Source organism: Elephantulus edwardii, unplaced genomic scaffold (genome assembly GCF_000299155.1).
Source record: "Elephantulus edwardii isolate Elephantulus edwardi_28Jun2011 unplaced genomic scaffold, EleEdw1.0 scaffold00043, whole genome shotgun sequence".
Classification (NCBI taxonomy): Eukaryota; Metazoa; Chordata; class Mammalia; order Macroscelidea; family Macroscelididae; genus Elephantulus; species Elephantulus edwardii.
Window position 1 is genome coordinate 16288235 of NW_006399793.1, and position 10578 is coordinate 16298812.

Here is a 10578-nt window from a genome sequence, read left to right on the forward strand (position 1 = left end):
GCAGCAATGCTATCCGTTGTGTCACAGATGGTATAATTGGCTCCAAATAGAGCAAGGTTCAGAGCCATTGTTCATAGAGTCACTATGAGTTGTAGTCAAATTAATTGCACACATAACAAGAGCAACAAAGGAAATTATTAAATATGACTATTATTCAGATTTACACAACAACTCCTAATATGGAAAACTAAGAAATTGAGGTGGTTGCTTATTTTTCCCTGTAGCCTGACTGAATAAATATGCAATCAAAATATACTGATAATTGTTGATGATTAGAAAATGGAAGTCAAAAATAAAGAAGGATTGTTACTTGAAAAAATATTATTGTTGTGGTAAAAAGACACAGGAGATTGCATGATAAAATCTTTCAAGACAAATGACTTATTCATCTGGAATAACTTTTTGCAAACACAAAATGAGACGATACAAATGGACTTGCCAAATCTGATACACAGAAAGCAAATTACTGCCTGCATGGAAAGAGATGGTAGAGAAGCCCATTGTTTTCAGTCAGAAAAAGGCCGAGGACTGACTGAAGAAAGGCCATCAATTTTTCTGATACAAATTGGAGTTGAAGCTAAAGACATTGGAAAAAATTACACGAGAGTCAAATACAACTTTGTATATATCCAACCTGAATTTAGAGACCACATCAAGGATAGATTTTACGTATTGAACATGAATGACCAAAGGCCTAATGAGTTGTGGATAACAACAAGAATATCATACAAGAAAAATATAAAAGATTTTTAAAACCAGGGGTTTAAAAAGAGGGACAAAAACGATGTCAGAAGAGAGTCTGAAATTTGCTATTGAACATAGTGTAGCTAGAACTAAAGGGGAAAAAATTAACAATACTCTGTTTTGCCCTATGGTAGCTGAGACCAAACCAACTAGCCAGCAACTAAGGACAACAACAACATACACAATATTTATGAGAATATAATAAAGTAATACTCAATGTTCATTCCAACATTAAAGGTTATTTCTTAAACAGTATCTGTAACAGAAACACTTCTTTTTTTTTTTTTTTTTTTTTGTCTGTCTGCATTAAATTAAACTCCCTTGTTGGGATACTGTCATGTAGTTTTGTACTTATGTATTTTTATGGCTTTCTATGTGAAAGTTGAAGTGATATATTAAATTTACCATAGTCTGCTAGGGGAACAAACAGGTTCATCCCAGAGAGGGTGACACCAGGCTGTTTCTCAGAGGCAAGGATTCTGAAGCTTTGTCTGACATACTTTGGGCATGCTGCATGTTGCAAGAGGGAACATCATGCTTGGGAGCATGAAGGGACAGCACAAGAGAGGAAGACCCTCGATGAGATGGATTGATTCAGTGACTGGGATAATGGGGGAAGGTGTGTCAGAGATGATATGGTTGGCTCAGGATAGAGCAGGTTTCAGAACTGTTACACCCTCACCAAGGCAGACCTATTTGTTCTCCTCACAGTTTGTGATATGTTCAATACTCTCCTCTAGCACCACAACTCAAAGGCATAAATTCATCTTCCGTCATCCTTTGCCATTGTGCAGCTCTCTGATACATAACATGTAATTGCAAAGACCATGGCCTTAATCAGGTGCATCTTGGTCTCCAGACTGACATCATTTCTCCTCAACACTCTGGAGAAGTCCTCGACAGCTAACTTCCCCAATGCAATTCAATCTTTTTATTTCTTTGCTATTCTGGTGAGACGATTTTTGTATCCCACTTTTAACACAGAACTGTTCATTTTCATGTTAACCTACCCCTAAAATGAATGCTCAAAGAAGGGGATCCAATTTCCTCCTATTTCTATTTCTCTGGGAAGGGAGAAAACCTAGTTCCTAGCAAAAAAATAGTTACTGAGTGTGAATGTGTGTATCAGCAATAGTGTTTCAGAGAGTAGCTCTCTGTGTTCCTGAAGGCACGTGGTTCAAATCTACTAGCTGCGCTGTGAGGAAAGGAGGGGTAGTTTGCTCCCATGTGATTACCTGCCTCTGAAAACCCACTAGTGGGTCAGTTATGGGTCAGTTCCCACTTGATAGTACACAACAACATGGTGTTGTTAGGTGTTTTCAAGTTGTGAACGATTAATAACGACCCAATAAATAGCAGACCTGAACCCTGCCCTATCCTGTGCCATCTTCATCATCTCTGGAACAATTGAGTCTGTTGGTGCAATTGTTTCATCAGTCCATCTCTTTGGAGGTTACTTTTCCTTCTCTGACTCCTCATCTTTCCAAGTATGATATCCCTTTCCAAAGAATACATGGCTACATGTCCAAGGTATGAGAGATGAAACTTCATCATCTTTGCCTCCAAGAAGCTTTCTAACTGCACTTTCTCCAAGACATATCGATGGTTTGGTTTGGTTTGGTTTGGTTTGGTTTGGTTGGTTGGTTTGTTTTTACGGTCCAGGAGATATTCAGTACTTTTCTCCAGCACCACAAGTCAAAGGAATCAATTCTTCTGTCATCCTTTTACATTTCCCAGCTTTCTGCTGTGTAGTAGGTCATCTGAATTTCAAGATCATCTTAAGAATAGGTTTGAGGCATTGAACACCAATGACCGAAGACCAGAGGAGTTTAGGGATGATATCAAGGATATCATCCATGAAGAAAGTAAAAGGTCATTATAAAAAAAGGAGGACAAAAACTCCTGAACTGGATGTCAGAAGAGACAACAAAGGTTGCACAGGAACATTGAGAGGCCAAAACAAAAGGAAAATACGTAGAAGTGAAAGAACTGAACAGAAAAATTCAAAGGGCGCTTGAGAGGATAAAGTAAAACATTGTAATAGATCGTGCAGAGAGCTGGAACTGGAGAATAAAAAGGGAAGAACTCACTCTGCATTTCTCAAAGTGAAAGAACTGAAAAACAAATTTAAGCATTTAATATTGGAAGATGCTATGGGTAATATATTGAATGACACAGAAAGCATCAAAAGAAGATAGAGGAAATACACAGAATTACTGTACCAGAAAAAAAAATAGATTGACACTGAAAAATTTCAGGAAGTATCATATGAACAAGAGCCAATGATAATGAAGGAGGAAGTAGAAGCTGCAATGCAGGCCTTGGCAAAAAATAAGGTCCCAGAAATCGATGGGATACCAACTGACTTAATTGGATTAACAGATGCAGCCTTGGATGCATTCACCAGTCTATGACAGGAAATTTGGAAGACAACTGTCTGGCCAACTGATGGGAAGACATTCATATTTGTTCCCATTCCCAAGAATGATGATCCAGCTGAATGTGGAAACTTTGGAAAAATATCATTAATATCAAATGCAAGCAAAATATTGCTGAAGATCATTCAAAAATGGCTCTAGTGGTACATAGATAGGGAATTGCCAGAAGCTCAAGCAGGATTTAAAAGAGGCTGTGGGGCCAGGGATATCATTTCAGATGTCAGATTGATCCTGGCTGCAAGTTAAGAATACTAGAAGAATCATCAAGGCTCTTCTTCTCTTGTGCTGTCCCTCCATCCTCCCAAGCATGTTGTCCCTCTCCAAAGATTGGTCATTGCTTGCAACATGCCCAATGTATGTCAGACAAAACTTCAGAACCCTTGCTTCCAAGGAGTAGCCTGGTTTCGCCTACTTCAGGACAAACCTGTTTGTACTCCTAGCAGTACATAGTACATTAAAGATTCTTCTCCAGCACTACAGCTCAAAGGCATCAATTCACCTTCTATCATCCCTAGTCATTGTTCAGGTTTCTGATGCACAGCAAGTAATTGTGAAGACTATGGCCTGGATCAGGCACACCTTAATCTCTAGACTCACATCATTCCTCTTCAGTACTCTCCAAAGTACTAAAAAATAAGGATGTCAGTTTAGATATTAAGGTGGGCCTAATTAAGCCATGGTATTTTCAAGATGACACTTTGGAATCATTAACTTGGAAAAGAGAGTCCACAATTAAGGTTGCATAGTGGAATGTACTTGGGGCGGTGGGAGGGGTGCGGGAGATTTTGTACCAGGGAGGGAGTGTTTCTTTTACTTTTAAAAGAGAGGAGCGAACTGGGGGGTTGGGGGGAAGGCTGGGCGGGGAGAGAAGTGCAGCAATGAATGAATGGAAATCCAAAATATCTATAAATGTTCATTAAAATTATTTTTTAAAAAAAGACTAAACATGTATCTTGGAGGAAGTACAATCAGGGTACTCCTTATAGGTAAGGTTGCTGAAACTTCCCACTACACATTGAGCATATTGTTAGGAGGGGTTGGTCCTTAGAAAGAACATCATTCTGGAAAGATGGAAGTCAGGAAAAGAGTGAAACCTCTCAACAGGATGAATTGACACAGTGATAGTAACAGTGGGTTCTAACTCATTTCAGAGATTATCTGGATGGTGCAGGACAGGACAAGTTTCCAATCTGTTGTTCATAGGGTTGCTATGAGCTGAAGTTGACTTGAAGGTACCTAACAATAGACACCAGAAAGTTCATTTGTGAAGTAAGAATTTGGACTGTTCTTGTTGCTATACAGTCAAGTTCAAATTGACTCATATTAATCCTGCAGCTGACTTTCAGAGGTTCTAAATTACATGAGAGAAGATTGTTTATCATTCTCCCTTGGAGTGACTAGTGTAACTGCCTGTCTTGGGGAAAGTATTATGACTCCTTATCACTTAGCTACCAGAGATCCAACTGATGGAAAGTAAGTCCCTTTACAGCTCTAAAATTTGATTCTGTGATTTTAAATACTGTCATACATATTCTAAAGAGATGGAGGCCTTGATGTGGATGATGTGGGAAAAGATGTTATGTTTGACTGATTATCATGCTTAGTTTTTATTTACTAGTTGTTTTAGAGAAATATTACTAAACAAAGAAAAATAATTAGGATATTAAACTTTGAAGATCCTTCTCTCTGTCTCTCTTAATATATTCTAAATAATAACTTAATATATATCTTTAGATTACTCAATAAAAAAGAATTGACTCTCTTCATGGTAAAAAAAAAGAAATTGAAATGATAAAACAATGAGCACAGATATGAAGTGGGAAGAGTGCTATTACATTATGGGCATCACAGACAAAGCCATAAAACAACATGTATAATCACTGTTGTAGGAAAACTAATCAGTTCTGTAAACTTTAATCCAAATCACAATAAAAATCTTTTAAAAAGGTTTTGATATATTAAGAATTCTACATTCTCAGCATGTTATTAACTTCCTCTAATAAAAACAAAATTTCTCTCTTATTTTGAGGAATGCTTGGTGGTACAAATAGTTATCTACTGGGGTGTCAACCAAGAAAGATGAATGGTTTCAGTGATCGGTTTCTAAAAGGTGAGTCTTGAAAACCCGGTGAAACAGTTTTACTCGCCACACATTGAGTCAGAATCATCAAAACTGGTTGGTTTGGGTTTTTTCCCCCCGATTACTAATTTCATTCTCTTAGCATATAAAATATTGAGCATGGAAGAGAGACAATGCTTTCTTAAAATCCTTTGAGGGTGCCTAAATCCTTGTTTTACCTCTGCCCAGGCCTGACTTGCCTGGGGGAGCTCAAAGCTGAAGGGCCTGTTTAGCTGCTGCTATTTATATGTGCTGACCAAGGCTTAACTCTTAACTGCTGTGGATGAGAACTCTGTAGTTGAGAAAATACCTTTTAAAAATTTACGATGCCTGTTCTTGGAGATATTTATATTCTTCCTTGTTATTTCATTGTCATTTTGTCTCTGTTGCTGCTTCTTTTGTCAAAACACTCCTTCATGCATTTATAGGACACTTCCTGTGTGTCAAATACTGGGCTGAATCTTGGGAATAAGGAACTAAAGATATTCTCCCTGTTAGTCTATGCAAACCTATGACTCTATCTTGCAGATAACTTGACCATAATTAGTGCAAAAATGCAAGTAAACTTATTAATTGTTTGTGTAATACTGATGACACTACTTGAAAATGACACCTGGTCCTTTCATGCTTGCACTGATGAAGATAGGTCTATGAGGTGTTCCAAGTCATTTTTATTAGCTTCTTCTCTTTCTACACACAGCAGAGCAAGATTATACAGTATGCCTTTATTCAAGTCAAAGTCAAATCATTGTCATCAAGCGGAGGGTAAACTTAGAGTTTCTGAGGCTATAAATTGCACAGGAGGCCTTTGCTTTTCTTTCTCTCATGGAGCCACTAATGGATTAAAGCTCTGTCAGATAAACTTAGTCTTTGGGTCACTAACTGCAGCTTGAATCCCTATGGACTATGTCACCATGGAGGCTCTGAAGTGAGAGAAAAAAAAAATGTTAGTTTTAACTTGCTAAATCTCATAGCTGGCAATGGAAATAGCAATTGGTAAAATAAATCACTCAGCATAGCCCCTGTCAATTGGAGCCTGGGCAGGTGCCACATCTGTTGTACCTTAAATAGACCTCTGCTCTCCAACTGCTAAGAGTTTAGAACCCAATATTCAAGTGAGGGGTCTTTCAAGAAAAATAAAAGCTTTGTTTAAATTGAAAAAAAAATCCTAACTCTAAGAGAAATGCAAATCAAAACAACTATGAGACCTCATCTCATTCCAATAACAAGAACAAAGTTCAACAGAGCAGCAAACAACAAATGCAGGCAAGGTTGTGCTGATGGGAGTGTAAATTGGTGCAACCACTATGGAAGGCAGTATGGCACTGCCTTGAACAGTTGGATATAGAAATACCATTTGATCCAGCAATTTTCCACCCCCCCCAAAAAAAAACAACCCATAATGCTATGCTAGTTATAGCCTCTGGACATGTCCTTATACTTTGCATGATTAGTTTTTGGTGCTTACATTTAAAGAATTGATTTTTATATTGCCTTTTCCTTAAGTTTAGATATTCTATTGTCTTCAGAAGCTTTTCAAACCTTAGCTGTGCACAACGGTAATAATTTCTCTTAAGTATTCTCTGGTGGCAGCTAAAGTCTACCAGCTGCTTTGAGGGAGAAAGATGGGCGATCTCCTCCAGAGAGATTTACAGCCTCTGAAAACCCAGGAGAGGGTAGCTTTGAGTTATTTCCAACTTGATGACACATAATAACAACATCTCACGAGTTTCAGTGGACCCCTAAATCCCCCCTAGGTGGTAAACAAAGAGCCATCACAGTCTGATTGTTTTGAACCAATGAGGTATTTGGGATTTTTTTTAAAGCCAAAAAACACCCAACCACAAACACCTGTCTGAATCTTTAGGAAACTGGCGGCAGAGTGTACTGGGAGTTGGCCTGCTAATGCTAATCCAAAGAGGATTCAAAATCCTCTGTCACTCTGGTGGTTCAAATCCATTCATTAGCAGCTCTGCGGGAGAAAGCTGGGTGTATGTGATCCTCTTATGTGATTTACAGTATTCGAAATCTGCTGGAGGGTCAGTTATGTGATGATTTTGACTCAGTGGCAATTGGTGAGTGTGAGCTGATGTCAAATTTTACTTTAAAGCACTTTTAAAAAACAATGAATGTGAATGTTTTGGTTATCACTTTTAACCATCCTTACAAAAACAAACAAGTAAACAATCCAAAGAACAAAACCAAACAAATTTAAATAGTTCTACCTTGATGGCTTCTGTGCCTTAAACAAAATTTTGTGTTGTTTCTTCCTGTTCTCTGGGTCATTTCTCTGCTTTATGAAGTTGCCAGGAAGCAGCCACCTGGGAATTCAACTGAGGTGGAGCATCAAAGGGGGTACACAGACAGGGTGGGCCATTGATGCTGCCTACTGGCTGGTAACTCAGCTGCAACTTTCCGTGGGAGGCCTGCGCTTTTCTTCAGGTAGACATCTCCATAAGGGTTGCTTAGGCGTCTTCAGGGTGTGATGGCTGAATTTCAAGAGGCAAAGAAGCAGGAAATAGAAGTTACCAGGCTTTATAAATGCTTGGGTCTGAAGGAGGTATAGCTTCACTTACAACATACTATCTTTGTTACCCAAAGGAATCATTAGGCCACACTCATATTTAAGAGGCTAGAGAAAATAGATTTCACACCTCACTGCAGCAGTTACAAGCAATTGCAATAATTTTTAATCTTTTACAGCAAAGTTATCCATAACTCATCAATCCAAAAGCTAATGTGTGTGTGAGAATTACCAGCAAGATTATCGTATTCAGGAGAGCCCAAGGGAAGGTTACTTTAGGTCATTGGTTTTCAAATTTGAATGCTCATCAGAATCACCAAGAGGACTTGTTAGAACACAGGTTGTTAAGTTCCACTCACAGAGTTCGTGAGTCAGAAAGTCTGGGAATTTACATATCTAGTAAATTACTTGATGTCAAACAAGCTACCAATGTCAAACAAGCTACTAATACTGGTTTGAAGACTAAGATGCACCTGATTCAGGCCATGGACTTTTCCATAACTTATTATGGATCTGAGGGCTGGAAAATAAATAAGGATGACAGAAGAAGAGTTGATGCCTTTGAACTGTGGTGTTGGAGAAGAGTACTGAATATCTCATGGGCCATCAAAAGAATAAACGTAATATGTTCTGGAGAAAGTGTAGCTCGAGTGTTCCTTGGAGACAAAGATGATAAAGTTTTGTTTCATATACTTAGAACATGTTGTTAGGAGAGACTTTTCCTTGGAAAGCACATAATGCTTGGAAAGATAGAAGGTTAGAAAAAGAGAGATAAAAGGTCGGCAAAAGGTCTTCAACCAGGTAGATTGAGAAGATGGCTGTAAAAATGAGCTAGAGCTTGTCAGACATGATGGGGATGACATGGGGTAGGATAAGGTTCAGATCTGTCATTCATGGGGTCAATGTGAGTCATATTTGACTTATCAGGACCTAACAACAACTGATGCGCCTGCTATTGGGACCACACTTTGAGGACCACTGACTTGAATTTGCAAGGGTCAGGATAGGTGAGAAAATGTAAAAGAAAGAAAGAAAATATCTTTCCTCTAGTCTTAGCAGTTTTAGAAGCCTAGGATCAGCAGTATACATTTAAGTCAGGCCACAGTGAATGCAGTAACATAGGACCTTTGTATTGTTCAGGGTAATTACTGATGCATCATCAGCTTTTGAAATCTCATTAGCTTAACACAACAAAGGCTTATTTCTGCTCATGTGAAGTTTGCTGTGAGTCAGGTAACTTTTCTCCTCCATATGTCAGCACACCACCTGAACCACGAGGCCCTCACTGTTATTGAGGCTGAGGTGCAGGGCAGTATGTTAGCTCCTAACTGCCTCCTCCTGGAATTGACACAGCTTACTTCTTCTCAGTCTGTTGTTCAGAATTAGTCATAAAGCTTCAATCTGAGTGCAGAGGAAATGAAGAAATAGAAGAGATTAGCTATTTAATAGGGGGTTCTTGTGGCCTAGTGCTTTAAAGAGTTACGCTGCCAATTCAAAGACAGGTGGTTTAAATCCACCAATTGTTCTATGTAAGAAAGATGGATAATCTTCCTCCCGCTTGGTTTATAAACTCTGAAAACTTGCTGGATGGTCAGCTATGAGTCAGTTCCAATTTGAAAGCACATAACAACTGCACTGTAAGCATTATCTCTGCCACAGCACCAAAGTAGCTTAACAACCAACCAACAAATCTAAAAGACAGATGGCATCTAGTTGATTTCAACTCATAATGACTCCAGGCCTGGTAGAGTGGAATCGTGCAGGGAATGGTTTCATTGACTGATTTTTGAGTAGTACATCACTAAGGCTTCATTCCAAAGGTGCCTCTGGGTGGCCTCAAATCTCCAGCCTGTAGGCTATCAGCTGACATCATGAAGTATGTGTTCCATTCGGTGGCTCCCTCCTAAATTCATGCCTAATATTCTGTGACTGCACATATTTGGAAGTGAAAGAGTTCTATGAGTTCTTTAGAACTACATGTACATATGCATAGGATCATTAGAAACATTCTCATAGACATGTTGTTATTGTCATTGTGTGATATAGAGTCCATAATTGATTCATAGCTAACCCCCCAGTGAGTTTATGGAGACAATGCATTGCCCAGGCAAAGCTTGTCCATATTTCGTGTGCAGTGCCACTTGTAGATTCAAATGGCATACGTATGGTTTGGCAGTGCACCTCCTTGCCACTGAGCCACCTGAGTTCACATCTCAAAGGTGTATTTAATGGATCTAGTTCCAGATCAGCACAGTAAACCGTATGTCACAATAAAGCAAGTACAGTTACTTTTGCTATTGTTTTCCAGTACACATGACAATCATGTATATACCCTAATCTAGCTCTTAGAGCTCGGGTGGCTTGGTGGTAAGGAGTTGCACTGCCAATCCAAAGGCATTAGATTCAAATTTCCTAGCTCTGTGGAGAAAGATGTGCCATCCCCTCCCATGTAATTAACTGCCTCTGAAAACCTGCTGAAGGGCCAGCTATGGATGGATTCTGACTCCACAACATACAACAACAATAGCCCAGAAGGTCTGGTAATGAGGTGCATTAAAGTTGCACTGCTACCAAAAGGTTATGTGTTTGAATCCATCAGCTTCTTCACAGGAGAAAGATGAACAATTTCCCGCCATGAAGATTTATGTCTTTGGAAGTGCGATGGAGGATTACTATGAGTAGGAATCAACATAACCAAAATGAGTTTTTTGTTTTATATTATGGTAAGATTAATTGTGGGAGGACATCAAGGG